Source organism: Podarcis vaucheri (genome assembly GCF_965113315.1).
Source record: "Podarcis vaucheri genome assembly, chromosome: 9".
Classification (NCBI taxonomy): Eukaryota; Metazoa; Chordata; class Lepidosauria; order Squamata; family Lacertidae; genus Podarcis; species Podarcis vaucheri.
This window is the reverse complement of record NC_138767.1, coordinates 66,950,231-66,969,332: the sequence shown is the minus strand read 5'-3', so window position 1 is coordinate 66,969,332 and position 19,102 is coordinate 66,950,231. Positions and strand designations below refer to the sequence as shown.

General features: G+C 41.9%; 3 long non-coding RNA genes across 3 annotated transcripts in view; 2 read left to right on the top strand and 1 right to left on the bottom strand.

The window, feature by feature from the left end:
- LOC309540969 overlaps positions 1–19,102 on the bottom strand; it is a 409,726-nt gene that overhangs the window by 173,611 nt on the left and 217,013 nt on the right. The gene's annotated exons all lie outside the window — the stretch shown is intronic.
- The window catches only part of LOC309540966, a 99,634-nt gene that overhangs the window by 3,114 nt on the left and 77,418 nt on the right, over positions 1–19,102 (top strand). The window lies entirely within an intron of this gene.
- On the top strand, positions 11,943–14,058 carry LOC309540984. The gene is made up of 2 exons (XR_014223604.1): positions 11,943–12,836; positions 13,775–14,058. It is a non-coding gene; the product is annotated as an uncharacterized lncRNA (long non-coding RNA).

Genomic DNA, 19,102 nt, shown 5'->3' with positions numbered 1-19,102 from the left:
AAGGCATTTATCTGTTCTTGCAATTTTCTGGTAAATATCAGAATTATTATGCTATTTCCCACTGCAAACTCAGAGTACTGCTGGGAAATTCACAGAGTTTAGCACACTAACAGTAACACACACATAAATACTCAATTACACATGGGAATAAAATAAAACCGTAGTGGAGAACTTGTGACCCACAGGGCAGAACTGGACCGCCAGGGTCTCCTAATCTAGCATAACATCTCTCCTGCCAGGTCATCTCAACCACATCCCCTTAAGAGTCCCTCCAATCTAATCTACCCACATCTCATTCTTTGCCTTGGTTCCAGATACTGAAATGGCCCCAAAACATGTCCCTTGACTTCGGAGAGCTGATAGACACACCATACGTTTAAAGTACATGCCCTCACCCCAAAGGATCCTGGGAACTTTAGTTCACAGATGCCAGCACCCTTACAAGCTACAGTTCCTGAGTTGCTTCTGTTCTTCATAACTGCTTGTGTTTTGACAACATTAATTGTGTTTTTTTGGAGCACTGAATTCCCCACCCCTTGGCTGCCAGAGTGAACTGAATTTTAACTGCAGGCATCCTAAACCTTGTTTCTAATCTTTTGCCCCCTGGGCACAAATACTGCTGCCAGTTAGTTCTGTCAGTTGGTTTGGGGTTTGTTTTAGGTACGATTCCTGTGTGACTTTCTGTCATGATGGGTGGGATGCAGAAGGAGGGCAAAAAAAATGAGTTTTGTTGGTTTTGTTGACTTTCGTAGATTCTTAAGTGTGGCGACTGGCAGGTTGATGGAAACATGATGTATTTTTCAGAGACAGTAGCAAGTGGGAGAATCAGGAATGAATGGGTGAGTGTATGTGTGCTTTGTGTGTGTAAATGATGTAACCTTTTAGTTTCAGGAAACAAGATCCATTCCATTTTTTTTTAAAAAAGGAACCTGCTGGACAGAAATGCTTAATGTTATGGACATTCAAGTGAGCTGAGATGAATTTTGATACATTTTCATTCCCATAGTGGAAGCTGCCCTTTGGACAGTGGAGAAATATTTGTATGAGCCTCTTTGGGAAGTATCTTCTATTTTTGAAAGCAGCATATTAATAAACTTACTAAAATGCTCAACTGGGTGTACCTTGATCTAGCAATTGTCCCTTGGTTAATTCAAAACCTGTATTAATATCTACCTTGGATATTGCTATCTTGGCTGTGAGTCCTGCTCCCTGCCTTGTGCGCCTTTGTCCACCTGGCCTGGGAGGACTGGGCCCGGACAGACTCCAGCTACAAAAGCTGAGGCTGTTGAACAGATTCTAGGCCTGGGGTGTTGTTTGGGGTTTTTTTTGGGGGGGGTTGGGGGGTGCTGTTGTTGCTGTTTTTTTCTGTATCCTGTGATTTATGTGGAAATTGTTGCATTTGGTTATGCATTTTTAAATGCTTTATTTATTGTTTACGACTACTTTTGTAAGGATGCATTTTTTCATGTTGTAAGCCTCCTTGAGCATGGTTTGAACTGTGGAAAGGTGACATACAAATAAAGTTATGTGTGTATGTGCCTGTATTTCATTATTCTTTGTATTCATTTTGCTTTTTACAACATTGTTGATTCTTTAAAATATAATGTACCAGGGGTTTTTTGCCTTTGGTCAATGTGGAAGATAATATTGTCTCCTAGTTCTTGTATCACCACCTTGTGGTGGTTGACATCCATCTGTGTCGGGACATCATGAAAGAGTAGACCTTTTGGGCTGAAGTCTAACCATCTGAAAGTTGAAGTACCTGCTGTGGCTGTAGAGATAGATACAGGAGAGACAGTTTTGTTGCAGCTGGGGCAGATGAAGGTGTCTGGTCATGCTGATGGAGGTGTACCATGGCATTCCTTTTCTAGTCACTGGAGCAGGCATAGGCAAACTCAGCCCTCCAGATGTTTTTGGGACTACAACTCCCATCATCCCTAGCTAACAGGACCAGTGGTCAGGGATGATGGGAGTTGTAGTCCCAAAAACATCTGGAGGGCCGAGTTTGCCTATGCCTGCACTGAAGGGTTCAAATGCTCTATGGAATCTGTTCAGCTGGTGGGTTTCTTAAATCTTACTAGATCAGCAGATCTCTATCTTGATCTTTATCCTTCCTGTCCCTCCTTCTGCCTGAGTGAGGAGACTGGAACCATATCATGCCAACTGCCTTGATCAACTGGGCTTGAGTGGGCCTGTTCTGTCTTTCTGATGAAGAAGCGTTTGGATTTGATATCCTGCTTTATCACTACCCAAAGGAGTCTCAAAGCGGCTAACATTCTCCTTTCCCTTCCTCCCCCACAACAAACACTCTGTGAGGTGAGTGAGGCTGAGAGACTTCAGAGAAGTGTGACTAGCCCAAGGTCACCCAGCAGCTGCATGTGGAGGAGCAGAGACGTGAACCCGGTTCACCAGATTACGAGTCTACCGCTCTTAACCACTACACCACACTGGCTCTCTGCTGCCCTTTAGGGTAGTGGTTCACCCAAATCCCATATGTCCCAGGGTCAAATTCCTCCACCTTCTTCCCTTTATTCTGGTCCAAGTATTTGTTTAGGGTTGGATGGGAAGGAGGAATAATCTTTCCCCTTTCTTATATCTAGGAAGGGCCTTTTTTCCAGGGGAAGCCTCTCTGTCCTCTTTTCTCCCATTCTCTATTTTTACTTATTTATTTGTCAATCTGGTCCCCTCCCCCCTCCAATTCACAACTCTTTAGATTTGTGAAGCAACGGTTTCTCTCTGCATTTATTGTGACTTACTTGTAAACAGATCACAGCAATCTAGAAACTGCACTAATTGTTTTGTGAACAGGTTTTGATCATAGTTTAGCATCAATTTACGGCTGTATGCTAAATATTATCCTTTCCCTAAATGGTCCATAAAGCAATGCTTTAGACTTTTTTTGTTGTTGTTAATGGAAACATTTCTGAACTCCCCACAGGATGTTATTAAATTAGACATTTCCATTTTTAATTAAGTAATATGTATGTGTCTTAGGGCGGGAAGAGGGAGGGATGCAGTCAGCTATAGAAAAGTAATGGTTGTAAGTTGTTGCGACATTGTTTCCAGACAGCTGTAATCCCGTTACTAGACATTAATTACACATTTATTTAAGCAATTAAGCATGGAAATGGCATTATTGTCAAGGATGTGATGTATGACCTGAAAGTAATTTGGTTAATTAGGAACAAGAAGTGTTTCTTAACTAGGGCAGGTATTTGGTTAGTGCCATTGCTAATTACCCCCAACAAACTTCAGTCAGAGTATTCCATACTTGGTGGTGGTCTTTTTTTATTAAAAAGAAAACCTAGAAGCAATAACAAGAATAAGAATGCTACAATCCTAACTATACTCACTTGGAAATAGGACCCAACAGCACTTACTTCTGAGTAAACGTGGATCTGTAAATGATATTGTTTTGCTTGCAGTAAAAAAAGTAAAGGTAAAGGACCCCTGACAGTTAAGTCCAGTCGCAGATGACTCTGGGTTTGTGGCACTCATCTTGCTTTACAGGCCAAGGGAGCCAGCGCTTGTCTGTAGACGGTTTTTCTGGGTCATGTGGCCAGCATGACTAAGCCGCTTCTGGTGCAATGGAACACCAAAACCAGAGCAGCGCACAGAAATGCCATTTACCTTCCCACCGGAGTGGTACCTATTTATCTACTTTCACTGACGTGCTTTCAAACTGCTAGGTTGGCAGGAGCTGGGACAGAGCAACAGGAGCTCACCCCATTGTGTGGATTTGAACCGCTGACCTTCTGATCAGCAAGCCCAAGAGGCTCAGTGGTTTAGACCACAGCGCCACCCACGTCTCTATATTTGCTTGCAGTTATAGAGGATAAATTAGATTGGGTATGCATATAAGGGTGAATTCATATCATTTGCACTTTCTGAAGCAAGATAGGAATGAAAACACAGCCCCCCATTGAAATCCAAACTTCTCTGAATTTTCCCATTGCACTGGCAACATCGTAGGTTAATCCAAGGCACAATTATTTCTAATTGAAAACTTTTTGCAAAAAAATGTGAATATTAGGCAATTGAGAGAAATGAAAATTGTCTCCCTGGAGACAACAAGGCAAGCTGCTCTGCTATATGCATCTTTCTGTTGCTCTTGACTTGACACTCTAGTTTTAAGTTTATGTCTTCTCTTAAGCACACAAACACACGCACACCCCACCGAACATCACTATTTTGTGAATAGAGATGAGGGCAAATGTAAGATAATGTAAACAGAGTTGGGCCTCACTAGGGTAAGGTTAATGTTGAGTTGCAACTTCCTTAAAGCAAAACTTCACATTTGGCTGAGCTATGCCTTACATCCCATAGGGTGGCGCTGTGGGTTAAACCACAGAGCCTAGGACTTGCTGATCAGAAGGTCAGCGATTCGAATCCCCGCGATGGGGTGAGCTCCCGTTGTTCGGTCCCTGCTCCTGCCAACCTAGCAGTTCGATAGCACGTCAAAGTGCAAGTAGATAAATAGGTACCGCTCTGGCGGGAAGGTAAACCGCGTTTCCGTGCGCTGCTCTGGTTTGACAGAAGCGGCATAGTCATGCTGGCCACATGACCCGGAAGCTGTACACCAGCTCCCTCGGCCAATAAAGCGAGATGAGCACCGCAACCCCAGAGTCAGCCATGACTGGACCTAATGGTCAGGGGTCCCTTATGCCTGACATCCCAGGCTGTTTCTATATTGTTCCACAGTTAAACTGTGCAATTCACCACCGTATTTCTGCAATGATTTGCCATTCTATCAATCTATCTATCATACACATTCTTCAGCTTTTAGTGCAATGTCCTCCTAATGAGCCCATTTTTATATGTGGTTTTAAGCTAGAGGCACATAGTTGCAATTTCTCCTAATACAATGCATTTCAGCATGTTATTTTCACCAATATATTCATTTACACACGTTTTCCTATAATGTATGCATCTTTGTAAACATTGGTTGGTTGGAGAACTGCATTTCAAAATTCAAATAATTGCAAATTTCAAAGAATGGTTGCTTTCCAATTATCACATTGTTTTGGAAAGTGAGAATTAGATAAGATTCCCCTCTAAATGCAAACTTGGTTGAATTTCTCCCCTGTCTCTAGGTTTGCCGCAGTTGGATGCAAGCTGTTCTCAATTGCATGGGCCAACCCAGCTCCCATTCTATGATGGGGGCATGGCTAGAGCAAATGCTTTGCATGTGAAAGAATAAAATAAAACCCAGGTTTTATCCCTGGAACATTGTCTTCCAAAAAAAGAGGCGATGTAACAAGTTTTGGGAGCTGGGCTAGGTGCAGAATAAGCAAATTGGGTACAAGGCCACTTTTTGGAGCTACACAACCAGCCCAATATATGACTAAGCCATTTCAGGTATCTGAAGAAATACATGACTAAATCTGAAGAATACATGACTAAGCCATTTCAGGTATCTGAAGAAGTGTGCATGCACACAAAAGCTCATACCAAGAACTAACTTAGTTGGTCTTTAAGGTGCTACTGGAAGGAATTTTTTTATTACAACCAGCCCAAGAACAACGAATGTGCTGCTTGGAAAAGCTGTTGCCCTTTTCCTTTTTTGAACGCTTATATTAGATCTCCACACGAAAGCTCTCTTGAGGAAAGAAGTGTGGATTATATGCAACAAATGAGAAGCTGCTTCTCTAGGTCATGACCTCTTACCAGTTGGCCTGTGGCAAGGCTATCTCTGAAGCCCCGGGATTGGCTGCACCCCGAGGCAAGTTATTGAGCAAGATGAATAATTGATTTATGAAGTAGGGCAGTTTGAATTCTGTCATATTAATGGAGGTGAGCAGCTGTACGAGTAGACAAATGTTGCTTGCCCATCTGCATCTTTCCTTAATTTTTTTAAAGACCATTTGAATCTTAAATAAATTGTTTCATCACTGAAGCGAAGCGCAACTTGCATGATAAGTGCACACTCCCCTAACTTTAAATAGGCTCAGTTTTTGAGGAGATGGAGAGAGAAATCCCCCACGAATATGGGTGTGGGAGATTATTGTTATTATTTTGGAGGGGTGAGGAAAATTCATTGTGTGTTTATAAGATTCTTCCAGCCCCTACCATCAGAAACTCTGGGTGCATGTGGACTGATGAGTTTCCATCTTTGAATTTATGACACCTGAAATTTGCCCAACTTCACAATGCATGCTTCACCACCCACAAATGGGGAAAAACTGAACACCAAAATTTACCTTTGTTCTCCACCCCCCCCCCCAAAAAAATGAAATATTCTGACAGCTATGGAGCCATTCCACCATCAAGTAATTAAACAAGTAAATGGGTTGCTTGATGGATTGGGTGAGACCTATTGATCAATGGCTTATTAACAGATATTTCATTGCACAGCTTGTGTTGGAATTCTCCGAATCTGTTTGTTTCTTACTGCCATTCCTATAAACAGTTAATGAAAGTTGATTTTATTTTAATCTAATTACTTGAGGGGGAAAAGATGCTCAACAACATTCTGCTATACTTGTCTGTATTTGTTTTGCAAGTTTCTGTTATCTTTTATTCATCTACCAGAATTCTTCTCTCTATTTTCATTTGCTTGCATTATTTCAATGAGTTAGTTGCATGCCTCTCCTTTTGGGGTGTAATGAAAATGTAATGTACAGCCATCATGCATAAGTGTGGGTTGTCACACATCACTGGTGATTTAACTGTTTCTTCTTGCTAATGTTTTCACATTTTGCTTATTGAAAGTGCACACAAAAAGTTATAAATACAAATATATTCCAGGTACTTACAATTCTGGGCTTATGTCTGTTATTTTCAGCATATCTACTCTGAGTAAAACTTAGTTGTATACAATCCAGAAGGTGAAATTCTTTATACAATAACCTGTAGTAAGTCCCATTGAGCTTTGTTTAATTCGAAGTAGAAATATATAGGATTGCATCATTAGTAATTTACTGCCAAATCAGTAGCTATCACACCACAGTAAAATGGACATTAGCTTATACTACAGTGGTACCACTGGTTAAGAACTTAATTCGTTCCAGAGGTCCATTCTTAACCAGAAGCTGTTCTTAACCTGAGGTACCACTTTAGCTAATGGGGCCTCCTGCTGCCACCACACAATTTGTGTTCTCATCCTGAGGTAAAGTTCTCAACCCGAGGTACTACTTCTGGGTTAACAGAGTCTCTAACCTGAAGTTTCTGTAACACGAGGTGCCTGTAACCCAAGGTGTATGTAACCCGAGGTACTACTGTATATGGAAACTCGATTGCCATTAAGGTTTAATAAACTCTTTTCTACTCATGGCAAAAACTTCCATTGATTGGGAACGAGAACAGCAAATAACCAGACTGTACAATGGTGATGGGAGGAAATCAGACCAAATCTTTATTGACAGCAGCAAGCAGAATAAGTGTTGGAATGGCATTGGAGCCAGGATCAGTTCATGATTCCATAAACCCACATTGGTGGAATGGGTCTGCTGGCTTTGGACTACCGCAAACCTGTTCAATGGGAGTTGGTCAGTGCTGAATCTTGCTTTGGTACAAGCCAAGCACGAAAGGTCTTCTTGGGTGACCAGGGAGCAGATTCAAACCAGGCACATACCCCAACCCAAGCTTGGGGGGTGCTGTGTCAGTACTCCCTTCAGGCTCCGTATGGTGGGGCTATAGTATGTTGGTCCTGCCCAATGCCATTCCTCCTTTCACCTAACAAAGGAAGGGTGAGTGGGGAGCTCTTGAGGCGAACTGACTCTGAGTTCCAGGGGAAGCAGCCTTCTTTAAGCTTTCCCCTCACTTTTGCAAGGGCTTATGAAGCAGCTTCTCCCCATGAACCCATTGCACAGATAAGATTTTGCTGCAATCTGTGGGTCCCTGGGGGGGGGAGGATGCTGGTGGTGCTGTGGTCAGAGCCTAGGGCTTGCCAATCAGAAGGTCAGCGGTGCGAATCCCTGTGACGGGGCGAGCTCCCATTGCTCGGTCCCTGCTCCTGCAAACCTAGCAGTTCAAAAGCACGTCAAAGTGCAAGTAGATAAATAGGTACCCCTCCGGCGGGAAGGTAAATGGCGTTTCCGTGCACTGCTCTGGTATGCCAGAAGCGGCTTAGTCATGCTGGCCACATGACCCAGAAGCTGTACACTGTCTCCCTTGGTCAATAAAGCGAGATGAGCGCCGCAACCCCAGAGTTGTCCGCAACTGGACCTAACGGTCAGGGGTCCCTTTACCTTTATGGGTCCCAGTGCTTCCGGGGAAATGTGCCCTGTGCTTATTGGCACAGAACGAGGTTTACCTGAAGCAGTCAGATTAAGTATAACTTAAGCAATTGGAGTTAACAACTTTGAACTCAAATGGGAAATTTAGGCACCCTTCAACTCTAGCTGGGGGACGTGGGTGGCGCTGTGGTCTAAACCACTGAGCATCTTGGGCTTGCCGAACAGAAGGTCAGCAGTTCGAATCCCCACGACGGGGTGAGCTCCCATTGCTCGGTCCCAGCTCCTGCCAACCTAGCAGTTTGAAAGCACTCCCAAAACTGCAAGTAGATAAATAGGTACCTCTCCGGCAGGAAGCTAAATGGCGTTTCCATGCGCTGCTCTGGTTTTGGTGTTCCATTGCACCAGAAATAGCTTAGTCATGCTGGCCACATGACCTGGAAAAACCATCTGCGGACAAATGCCGACTCCCTCAGCCTGTAAAGTGAGATGAGCGCCACAACCCCAAAGTCGTCTGCGACTGGACTTAACTGTCAGGAGTCCTTTACCTTTACCTTTTTAGACTCTAGCTGAATGGCAGATGCAAAATAACATTTTGCATCATTTTGAAAACTGCAACCGCTAACAAAGTTTCAGATTCCAAAATCAAAATTAGCCGCCAACATTCAAAACATGTTTTGAATGCTTATATTTGAATGATGAATATAATCTATACAGACTTGCTAATTTGTACTTTAATATATTGACTACAAATGCCTGCCAGCTGTTGGATACTGTTCAGTATTAGATTCTATTGAAGCATCTTACTATGTTCAGTGCTAATGTTGAGTATACAAATAGCTTCCAAATTGCAGAGAACAAGAGAGAGGCAGATGCCAGTCTTGGGCACAACTTTTGTTCAGCTTCTAAAATTAAAATTTAATTCACCTGAGATCAGTGAAGCCCCTTCCTCTCGTCACTCCCCTTCACCTTTGTGGTGGGAAGGTAAACAGCATTTTTGTGAGCTCTGGTTTCCGTCACGGTGTGACGGAAGCATTATTATCAATTTACAATGGGGTGGAAGGTTCACAGGCTATGAAGAACTTGCTCACAAATTTATTGACAGCTCCGCAAATTATTATAGCTAGGAAGCTAGGAAGTAGAAGGGGCAAGCAGAATCTAAAATGGAAGAATGGTATAAAGATGTGTGGGAGATAGCTATTAATGATAAATTAACATGTTTCATTAAGGTAAGACAGGGAATATGCAGGAGAAATGATTTTGAGGCGATATGGAGGGTGTTTGTAGAATTTGTACTGTTAAAACGGAAAGGGGTCAAACCATCACGAGAGGTTTTGAAATTTTGGGAGGTTGGATAGCTACAATGGAATGGCCTCAGTGGTGGGGTGCACATTTTTATTCTTATTTATTTATGGTTATTACTGTGTGTGTGTGTGTAAGAAGCTCAAGAACTTCAATTAGTAGGTTGGGTATAAATACTCCTAAATGAACAAGCAAACAAGCAAACAAACGAATACAAGGCATTAGGTCTACTAGTTGTGTGTCAAAGCCCCAAGCCACCCCCATGAGAATAAAGACACAAGGACACAGAATTTTAGGTTAATGTTAATGGGCAAAATTTAGGCCACAACTTTATTGGTTACAGAATGCGAGCGGTATTGGCTTAGGCATTGGCATCCACAGACTATATCTGACTCCTGCCCGCTTTGCAGGGAGTCTGGTAAAGGTAAACCACTGGTAGGGGAAGCCCTACCAATGTGGATCGATTTGAGCACCCCCTGGGTTCCCACTGGGGTCGTGGCCTGGCCCTAGCCCCTCCCCAGGCTTCGGATGAACGAATGAAAGGGGAAAGGGGCATGTCATGGAACTCAACTCAAATGTGACAAAACCAGCCATTGGTGTGCACAAGATACCTCATGCTTATTCTGCCATGTACAGCTACAATTGACCAACAGTGAGGATGGTAAGCTCCAAAGGAGATACTGTTGTATTGTGTTCAGGTCTGGCTTCTGGGCTCCCCAAGCAAAGCTATCCTTACATTCATCAAGATAACAAAGCACATCCCATTAGCTAAACAATAATAGGTTGTCCTGTAAAACAAACTACATCTCTCTCTTTTTCTCTGCTTTTAGTTGTAGGCTTGCTTCCCAAGTTCCAAAATTCTGTAGCTAAGGTCACCAGTGACATGTCATATATTTCTTGTGGCCAATGCATACCTTCCTAGCAATCTGTCTAGGGCTGCGGAGAGTGTTTTGGCTGCTCCACCTATGGCCTCATAACTTGGTGTTCCTTTGCCCCTGGTGAGGCCTGTTTATTAGCAGTGGATACTTCAGCCATGCTTGTCATTATTAATCATCATATCTTGTTAGACAAACTGAGCTTTCATTAGGGACTCACCTCTCTCTGTCTTGCTTAACTTGAGCAGCCCTTATCTGATTGATCATTCTCTACATGTGATATGAGCTCCTCTTGGAATCCCTTTTATCATTCTTCCTTCGTGCCGCACTCTCAGGCTCTCCGTACACGATTTCATTAGCACTCATTACAACATGTTATGGTCTCCAATTGCATTACCATGCAGACAGCACACTGCTGTGCTGAGGTCTTCCCTGACTTTGTGATTCCACTTTGACACGCTGAGAGCATTTCTCTGAGAAATATAATGAGTGTTATTATTTTAATCTGACTTTTTTTTTCACAACAGACCTCTCTGTTGGCGGCAAGTGACATGGCTTGTGTTTGACACCTACTAACTCTGTAAAAATGTCACTTGTAATGTTAAACTGCTAACATGGCTTTTCTCTCTCACTTGAGGTAGAAGACTGAACAGTTTGAAGAAGCAAAATACTCCCCCCTCCATTTTTACTGATAGGAAAACAGCATGTCTATCCCCACTCAAAGTGAGATTTATTTTTTTAAAAAAACAAGAAAATCTCCCAAAGACAGCTCAGTAAATCAAAACTCAACCAGCAGGTACATAGGATGAGGTATTATGTTATTTGCATATTTTCCCCATTTCCCTGAGGTAATCTGTGCAAAACACCGACAGTGTGATGTAACTTTTGCATCAAGCCATGTCATTCACAAAAGTCAAGTTAATGCTCTTCTTGGTTGCAGTTATTACCTTGCAAGGAATCCATTTTGGTTTTAAAACTTCACAGACGTTTCTTGAGGTAAATATGGCACAGTGCATAATATGCTTCGCTTTCACAGGACACCTGGGTCCAAATAGCAAAGATCTCTTGGCACATTATTTTCATGTGTATTCCGATAGGTTTATTTTTTAAGTGTGCACCTAAAAATGTGGCCTAAACACAGGTATCCTAGGGAGAAAGCCCCAGTGAACACATTGGAGTTTGCCATCAAGTAAGCATGCATAGGACACACTGTACAATTCCCAAAAGCTGAGCTAGAATTTCTGAGAAGACATTTTTCTGAAACCTTTTCTGAGATTGTTCTCTCTACCCTCATCCTTTTATATTTACATAAATTTGTTTTCAGATTAAAATGTTACAGTCACATATCCAACTTACAACATGAAAACAAGATTCCAGGGAATCTCTTGGACTTCCTTACTCCCCTTTGTGGGTCCTATTGTTAATCATTTTCTCCTGCATCTTTTATGATAATCCAAAACTTTTATAGTTCCATTGTATCCAAAATTCACCATTAAACTACAAGTGTTATTCCAATCCTACTAACGATTTTAGCTGTTTAAAATGGTTTTTAAGATAAATTATAACCCCCCCCCCATTCTTTATTAAAAAAATTGTCTTCCTGATTTTTGGTTCTTCCGGTCATTTTAGCCATTTCGGCATAATCCACTGACTTGATTTGTCACTCTCCTCTGGTCGGAACTTTTTCTTCTTTCTATTATCCTTTCCCATGAAAGAAGGTCACTATGCACATTCCCTCCCTGCAAAACATTCTCCAGTTTTTAAATTTAAATTTTAGCTATTGTGAAAGTCACCATTTCCCCTTGTTATGTTCAATAATGGTGATAGGTCTGGAACGTTGTGAAGGATTATAGAAGCTGGGCTGTCAATGCATCAACAACCTCTCTTCCTGCCCCCAACAAAAACACAAAGTAATTTTGTGAGGCTATTCACACACAACCTTAAGTGTTATCCAGGTGCAATTCTCAGAGAACCCACTTTGAAAATCTGTTACCTAGCTACTAACACAAAACAGTGGTAGCACAGGCATTCTCCTCTACCAACTCACCTAGATGGCATTGCATTAAGGAAGAGGCAAGGACACCCTTTTTTAGAGAGAGAGAAAGATAAATCACACAAGTGCTTCTACTTTACTTTTGGTTGTCCCTGTTTTACTTCAGAACCGACTGAAGGAAGTCAGCAATTTGAGTTTTCTTTTAAAGGGAAATGATAGATCTACTGGTGAAGATTCATGATGAAACATTAAATATTCACATCTTTCTTTCTTTCTTTCTTTCTTTCTTTCTTTCTTTCTTTCTTTCTATCAGTTTCTCTAAACACTATATTAAACATGACCTAACTATGGTTTCTTTCTCCCAAGAGATGTCTGCAGACTAGGAAATCACAAGAAGCACCATGCAAAGATTTGCTTCCAATAAAGATTCAAAACAGAATTGTTTGTACTGGCAGTAGGGGAATTCTATCAAAGAGCAAAGCTAATGAACTGGTGTGTGCAAAAGAGTTAGTTGAATCCCAAATCATGAAGCAAAGTGGGGCCACTTCAGACACATTTGGGGCTTGTCTTATCCAATGCAGGATCTCTCTGAAGCATCCCAACCTCTTGCTTTGGAGTTTCTCAAAGATTTGGATTCCCCACCCCCTTCCTGTTCAGATATTGTTTCTACAAAAAAATTTAAACATTTCTCTCCAAGCTTGTTATATACTTATAAACACCAGGCTGGGAAGAAAACGGAAAGAAGGGGAGGAAAGACAATGACAATGAATGACAATGAATGTGAATAACAATGTCTAGCTTCCAAAAAGAGACGGTGTGTTCATTTTTCCATAACAATGAATGGGGAAGCAACAGAGTCTCTCCCCCCCCCATTGTGATTTTGATGCAGTCAGTCAGTCTTTGAAATGCTTTGGACTTAGTCTTGCTCTTTTCTCAAGTGGTGAAGCAGGTTCTGAACTGAATTTTTTAGGTGGAGCACATTCCACCTAATAATGCACACAATTCACTTCCATTTCTGAACTCCCTTCTATGTAATTGTAGGCAGGAGTGTAAAACAACAAACAACAACAACAACAACAACAACAACAACAACAACAACAACAATTTATTTATACCCCACCCATCTGGCTGAGTTTCATCAGCCACTCTGAACTAGGCACTGTTGAACTAGGTTTCTTTTTTAAAAAAACACAACCACGTAATTAGTGTACCATTTAATTTTTTTAAAAAAATACTAAGTGGTTCACATAAAATATAAAACATGCATTAGGATGATCAATAAAAGTAAGAAGTTGGGTTGCTGTACCTTTCCGGTAAAAGTGACATGATGTCAGTTGGTTATAATGTCTATTTCCTTGCCACTTCAGTTCACATCACAGACTGTCATTTATAGGCTGTAGCAAATCCCAATGCTTGACTTTATTCCCCAGCTACACCTCACTGGGCAGATGCAAATTATGAAGCTTCCTGAGATCACCAACATTTTTTTCAAAAGTCGAAGGAGATTGGAAGAACCCACCTTATGACAAAACACATATTCCTTGTTAAGGAAAAGACAGGGAAGTCTTTGCTGGATGCATACCTCAGCTTGTAATTCAGACCTTTCAGTCCAATTCAAACCACTGATTTAATTTGTATTCACGAGCCACATTTATCACGAATACCATGATTGCTTGTTGACTAACCTCCATTAGGTAAAGAGATATTAATGCCATCCTGATTCAACATTCTTTAGAATGTTATCTGTGTTTCTGCTTTTGCTGAAAATAATTCACAGCTGTTCACAACAGAACTTAAAAACAGCCCTCGTTTTTCACTGAACATGAAGAGGCTCAACCCATGGGGCTGTTCCAAAACTGGTTTAAAAGACCACAGTGCTACTGTAGTTCTCTTCAGTTGTCTACCTTAGGGGTAAAGTTAATGTTATGCACTGAGCTTGGATCCTAGAACAATAGGCAGGTAGAATCTTAGAATACAGCAACCTGATTGGTTTGCAGGAGCAGCCCAATCAAGCTCCAGGAGGAAGTGAATCAGCAACCTGATTGGCCTGCAGGAACAGTCCAATCAGGCTCCAGGAGGGGAGTTGAATCAGCCAATCACACGGGACCCATTGTGTAAATAATGTATATATAGCCAGAGGTTTTGGGGGAAAGCACTCACTGTTTACCATGAGCTGAAATAAAGAGCATGAAATCAACACTCAGCTCCAAGTATATTTCACTTAAGATCTTAGGGATTAAGCACTCCAGCTTCTTCCCAGTTGCTGGTACAGACTTTTGTCCACAAATTTGCAGAGAACCACCTGAAGTAGTCCTTAATCCTAAAATCCTATTTTGTGAAGCTATTCACCCGTAATGAAATCAGTGGTTTTTCCCCCATCACTTTTTTATATTGTGGTGATGATGTGTGTGTGCATGGGCATGGATCTCCTGCTACTCTTACCTAAAAATCATTAACAAGAAGTGGGTGTTGTGATACATATTCTTGCTTTTAACAATTTTGGAACAGTAACTCCTCCTGGCTTCTTCCAGCTTCTCATTCTACCCACTTCTTGGAATGCTTTTTTCCCCCTTTTGGCAAAACACTACATCAGGATAAGCTCCAGGGGGCTTTCTGAAAAGGGTAGTCAACCAGGAGACTGCCTGTGGGGCACTGGAGAGCTCAAGATATTACAAATATTATTATTATTTTAAATAAAATTCTCAGCTCATCTCCTTTATTATTAATATTAATAAATCCCCTGGAGCTTCTCAGTGGCCAAATTCTGTGTGATTGCCATAAAACTTAGGGAACAAGCTGTGCTAACATTAATGATTAAGGCCTTAGACAACAATTTTAGGTTATATTTTAGTGACTAAGGGTTTAACCTTTATATTTTTAACGTTGCCATATTTGTATTGTCCCTGTTGTACCTAATTGTATATTCAAATTTATCCCTATCATGTTTTATGATTTCTCTGATATTGTATGTGAGCTGGAATTGGTCTGGGACCGAAATGATAAATTCACTCATTCATTCAGCCTAAGTCAATAGTCTTCAACAAAATGAACAATAACACCTGCAGCAGCATATACAATAAAACTTTGGCTTAAAGCTTCTTGAAAACCTGAACTGATGGACATGAAACTTTAAACATATTATGATTGGGTTTAATAGCAGTATTCTCCAATGATATTATAAAATTGTAGTAACATATCTGCTGAGGGGTGTGTGCATTTGTGTGTGTGTGTGTGTGTGTGTGTGTGTGTACACACACACACAAACACACAAACACACACACACACACACACACACACATCATATATATGATAAGCATGTCAGCCAACTCTGCAAAGTAGAGCTGCCAGTAGAAATTCAGCATGCCACTTTGTGACAAGAAAAGTTGTTCTGGCTCTTCAAGCGACTGCAAGTCTCCTACTGATCTGTCATAACTCAGAAGATGAACTAGGAATATTCAAAATGGTTATGCCTTCAGGTCTCCCAGATTGAAAAAAAGCCATCACTTTATTTCCCAACTTGTTGAGTATTTTGTCAATGGTGCACTGTCTTCTGATATTTAGCTTTCTTTTTGTGCTCCCATTAACTGGCTGATCCAGTTTCTGGGGAATCCTGGCTCCTCTATTGCTGATGAAGATTTATTGTGGTATACTAATGTTTTCCCTGTGGTTCGGAAAGGCTCGTGCAAGTATTCTGTGTTTTGCCTTGCAGCACAGAACATATTGATTTGAACCAGGGGGCAACCCATCCACATAGTAAGAAAGCTATATTTTTATTTCAATCAGAGCCTTCAAGATTTTCATCAGGTTCAAATAAATATGATGGAAGGATCAGTGAGCAGGGGACTTGTAAAACCAGAGAGGAATATGGACAAGGCTTAAGTGCCAGTGATTAGAACGTCTCTTTTGTATGCCTTCTTCAATATCATACCTCAGTATCGTGCAGGTAAAGAAAGAAAGAAAGCAGGAGAGGAATGTTGAAAATATTTCAGATCTTGGTGTACCATCCAAGATTGCCTCTTGCCCACCCCCAGCAGAATCGCTCCTCATCTAAAAGTTGCACATCAGAACATCTACAGTAATTTCTCCAGCTATTCAGCTGAGCCACCTCTTTCTACCCTGTCTGCATCGTGCCTCCACACCTTTCTCTTTTTAAAAAAATAATTTTTATTAACCGGCCAATCAAATCAAATCACATCACATAAATTCCAAATTACAAAGCCGAAATTTTTTGTTGGGGGTACCCATATTTCAAGTTCCGAAGGGGATTCCAATCATCTTCTTACTGCTGCGTTAATATCCACAAATCTGTCCAAATAATGTTCATATTTCTATCCAGTCCTATCTTGCTGTTCCCACGTCTCATCTTATTCATATATTTTTCTTTTTTCTTTGTGATCTCTTCTGATAATCTCCTTAAGCAAGTAAACACCAGTTATAATCCTGTGTGAATTTTTCCGTTCATCCAATCACCATATCAAGATGGTTTCCATATATCATCACTTCCATAAATAAAAGCACTCTTTCCATCATTGTTGTTGTTGTTTAGTGGTTTAGTCGTGTCCCCCTGGACCAGAGCACGCCAGGCACTCCTGTCTTCCACTGCCTCCCGCAGTTTGGTCAAACTCATGTTGGTAGCTTCGAGAACACTGTCTAACCATCTCGTCCTCTGTCGTCCCCTTCTCCTTGTGCCCTCTATCTTTCCCAACATCAGGGTCTTTTCCAGGGAATCTTCTCTTCTCATGAGGTGGCCAAAGTTTTGGAGCCTCAGCTGCACGATCTGTCCTTCCAGTGAGCACTCAGGGCTAATTTCCTTAAGAATGGATGTGTTTGATCTTCTTGCAGTCCATGGGACTCTCAAGAGTCTCCTCCAGCACCATAATTCAAAAGCATCAATTCTTTGGCGATCAGCCTTCTTTATGCTCCAGCTCTCACTTCCATACATCACTACTGGGAAAACCATGGCTTTAACTATACGGACCTTTGTTGGCAAGGTGATGTCTCTGCTTTTTAAGATGCTGTCTAGGTTTACCATCGCCTTTCTCCCAAGGAGCAGGCGTCTTTTAATTTCATGACTGCTGTCACCATCTGCAATGATCATGGAGCCCAAGAAAGTAAAGTCTCTCACTGCCTCTGGTCCCATCACCTCCTGGCAAATAGAAGGGGAAGAAATGGAGGCAGTGAGAGACTTTACTTCCATCATTAATCTTCACAAATCTGTTGCCTTCTTTTAGTCCTCTGAAGAGGCTCGCCCGCAATATGAAAGCAGATCCATTCCTCCTCCCAGACATAAGTCTTTTGACAGAACTTGCCAAAATGGCGACACTGTTTTTTTACTGTGTCATCCCAAAGCTCTTATACTTTCCACGATCTCCTTAAAACATGCTTTTGGTTGGAAACTTATCTCCACACAGTCTTAAATCATCATCTTAGGTCATTTAAGCAGCATTTCTGACTTGTGGGGGGGGGGGAGAGAAAAGAAATGAAAGTTCCCCCCCATCCAGTCCCGTTGCCGACATACCGAGCCTTGGTGTGTCTTCTCATGATATATTCCTCTTTATCCGACCCGTCTTCTTTCTCAGAGATCTCTTCAATTAGCAGTCTTTACTCCCCATTCTTCCTTGAAATATGTGCATTAGCTTCCTCCTAATTGTTTCTTTTGAAGTTGCTGCAGCTAGAGGTGCGAATCAGAGACAGCGTCCAGAAGAGCCGAGGTCCACACAAGGGCTTTCTGCCTCGAATTTGGGGGTGGTATAGGGCACAGCAGGCAAGGGCAGTCCCCCACTCGCTTGGGGGGCCGGGTGGCTGCTTACTCCCATCACAGCCTCTTAATTACCTCGTGTGGGTCGGAGAGATGTTATTGTCGGCCATCTGATGGTGCTCTGATGGTGTTTCCTGCTTGGCAGGGGGTTGGACTCGATGGCCCTTGTGGTCTCTTCCAACTCTATGATTCTATGATTCTATGATTCTATCTTCCAATGCGCCCCTAGTGGCACCCCCCCCGCCTCCACACCTTTCTCTATTGTTTCCAGGCATTATTGGTGTCCTAATTTTAGTTGCCATTTTTTCTTATACTAAGAAATTTGTTAAAAGGTTTAAGAAAGGTAAAGGATGCCAGGACGGTTAAGTCCAGGCAAAGGCAATTATGGGGTTGCAGTGCTCATCTCGCCTTCAGACCAAGGGAACTGGCGTTTGTCCACAGACAGCTTTCTGGGTCATGTGGCCAACATGACTAAACTGCTTCTGGCACAACAGAACACCGTGATAGAAACCAGAGCACACAGAAACACTGTTTACCTTCCCATCACAGCGGTACCTATTTATCTGCTCCCGCTGGTGTGCTTTTGAACTGCTAGGTTGGCAGGAGCTGGGACAGAGCAACCAGAGCTTACTCCGTCATGGGGATTCAAACCACCGGCCTTCTGATCGCAAGCCCAAGAGGCTCAGTGGTTTAGACCACAGCGCCACCTGCTCGGTTCTCTTACCTGTGGCAACACCCCCCCACACACACATTGTGCATGTACAATGAATCAAGAAACATAGTGGCTGGAGAATTGTCAAGAGCTAGACTGCCACTTACATATAATCAAAGTCTAGGAAATGCATGACAAACAAAAATTGCGTAATATTAGGATTATCATATCCTAATACATATATAGAGAGGCAAATTTAGAAATAATTTATATAGAAAAAAATCACATCTTCACAAAGTATGGAAGAATGAGATCACCTCTGTGCCTGTTTAGTCTGTGGGCTGTTGT